Below are 2,672 nucleotides of genomic sequence, written 5' to 3' on the forward strand. Positions count from 1 at the left end.
TCTTCTTCAGAAGATGCCTCTTGAGTACTGTTGGATGCGGCTTGCATTCCATTCAGACTCTGAGAAATCATATTGACTTGCTGAGTCAATATTTTATTCTGAGCCAATATGGCATTCAGAGTATGAATTTCAGGAACTCCCTTCTTCTGAGGCGTCCCATTACTCACAGGATTCCTCTCAGAAGTGTACATGAACTGGTTATTAGCAACCATGTCAATGAGTTCTTGAGCTTCTGCAGGCGTTTTCTTTAGGTGAATGGATCCACCTGCAGAAGTATCCAATGACATCTTAGCTAATTCAGACAGACCATCATAGAATATATCCAGGATGGTCCACTCTGAACGCATGTCAGAAGGACACTTTTTGGTCAGTTGCTTGTATCTCTCCCAAGCTTCATAGAGGGATTCACCTTCTTTCTGTCTGAAGGTTTAAACATCCACTCTAAGCTTACTCAACTTTTGAGGACGAAAGAACTTCCGTGACCACCTTATCCCAAGATTTCAGGCTATCTTTGGGTTGAGAGTCCAACCACACTCTAGCTCTGTCTCTTACAGAAAATGGAAAAAGCATGAGCCTGTAGACTTCAGGATCAACTCCATTAGTCTTAACAGTATCACATATCTGCAAGAATTCAGTTAAGAACTGAAAAGGATCTTCAGATGGAAGTCCATGAAACTTGCAGTTCTGCTGCATCAGAGAAACTAATTGAGGTTTCAGCTCAAAATTGTTTGCTCCAATGGCAGGAATGGAGATGCTTCTTCCATGTAAATTGGAATTAGGTGCAGTAAAGTCACCAAGCATCCTCCTTGCATTATTATTATTTTCGGCTGCCATCTCCTCTTCCTGTTCGAAAATTCCTGTAAGGTTGTCTCTGGATTGTTGTATTTTAGCTTCTCTTAGTTTCCTCTTCAGAGTCCTTTCAGGTTCAGGGTCTGCTTCAACAAGAATGTTCTTGTCCTTGCTCCTGCTCATATGAAAAAAAGGGAAACAGAAAATAATAATAGGGATCCTTTTTACCACAGTATAGAGGTTCCCTTTTGTGAGTAGAAGAAAAGAAGAAAGAGAGTGAAGAAGAGAAGAATTCGAACTCAGAAGAGAAGAAGGGGTTCGAATTTTGGGTGAGGAGAAATGTTAGTAGACGAATAAATAAATAGAAGGAGATGAGAGGTGAGAGAATTTTTGAAAATTAAAAATTAAAATTTAAAGTTAAATTTCGAAAATAGTTTTTGAAAAAGGTTAGTAATTTTGAAAATTAGGAATGAAATAAAATTAAAATAAAAAATTAAAATAATTAGTTAATTAAAAAGAAATTTTGAAACAGAATGAGGTATTTTCAAAAATTAGAGAGGGATAGTTAGTTAGGTAGTTTTGAAAGAGATAAGAAACAAACAAAAAGTTAATTAGTTAGTTGAAATAAATTTTGAAAATCAATTTTTTTTAAAAGATAAGAAGATAAGAAGTTAGAAAAGATATTTGAAAAAGATATGATATGAAAAGTTATGATTAAAAAGATATGATTTTAAAAAAGATAAGATAAAAAGATATTTTTGAAAAGATATGATTGAAATTAGTTTTGAAAAAGATTTGATTTTTAAAATCACAATTAATGACTTGATTCACAAGAAATCACAAGATATGATTCTAGAACTTAAAGTTTGAATCTTTCTTAACAAGTAAGTAACAAACTTGAAATTTTTGAATCAAAACATTAATTGTTGATGATATTTTCGAAAATATGATATAAAATTAAGAAAAATATTTTTGGAAAATATTTTTTTAAAATTTTCGAAAATAAATAAGAAAAATGAAAAAGATATGATTTTTGAAAAAGATTTTGAAAAAGATAAGATTGAAGATTTGATTTGACTCATAAGAAATAACTAAATTTTAAAAATGTTTGAAAAAGTCAATCCAAATTTTCGAAATTTATGAGAGAAAAAAGGAAAGATATATATTTTTTATTTTTGAATTTTTAATAATGAAAGAGAAAAACAAAAAAAATGACTCACAACATGAAAATTAAGAATCAAAACACATGATGCATGCAAGAACACTATGAATGTCAAGATGAACACCAAGAACACTTTGAAGATCATGATGAACATCAAGAACATATTTTTGAAAAATTTTTGATGCAAAGAAAACATGCAAGACACCAAACTTAGAAATCTTTAATGCTTGGACTCTAACAAACGAAAAATGCATATGCAAAACAAGAAAAGACACAAAATAAGAAAACATTAAGATCAAACAAGAAGACTACCAAGAACAACTTGAAGATCATGAAGAACACTATGAATGCATGAATTTTCGAAAAATGCATAAATTTTTAGAAAAAATGCAATTGACACCAAACTTAAAAATTGACTCAAGACTCAAACAAAAAACACAAAATATTTTTTTTATGATTTTATGATTTTTTTTGTATTTTCTTTTAAATTTTTTTCGAAAAACATATAGGAAAAAGAAAATAAGAAATTCAAAATTTTTAATAAGAATCCCAGGAATCTTTCAATGTTGGCCTAAAGCTCCAATTCAAGGGTTGGGCATGGCTTAATAGCCAGCCAGCTTTAGGATATAAATCAGGCGTGCAACAGCTGATATTCCAATTAACTTGCCTCTATGCTGATGGTTGGAAGCCACAGTCCAAAAGAATTAGACATGGCTTTACA

General features: G+C 31.0%; 1 non-coding gene across 1 annotated transcript; it reads left to right on the forward strand.

Annotated features, from left to right (window-relative positions):
• Positions 1-345: 345 nt before the first annotated feature.
• LOC112724148 (small nucleolar RNA R71) lies at positions 346-449 on the forward strand. The gene has a single exon (XR_003163326.1). It is a non-coding gene; the product is annotated as a small nucleolar RNA R71 (small nucleolar RNA).
• Positions 450-2,672: the final 2,223 nt, after the last annotated feature.

The sequence above is a fragment of the Arachis hypogaea genome, chromosome 11 (assembly GCF_003086295.3).
Source record: "Arachis hypogaea cultivar Tifrunner chromosome 11, arahy.Tifrunner.gnm2.J5K5, whole genome shotgun sequence".
NCBI classification, from domain to species: Eukaryota; Viridiplantae; Streptophyta; class Magnoliopsida; order Fabales; family Fabaceae; genus Arachis; species Arachis hypogaea.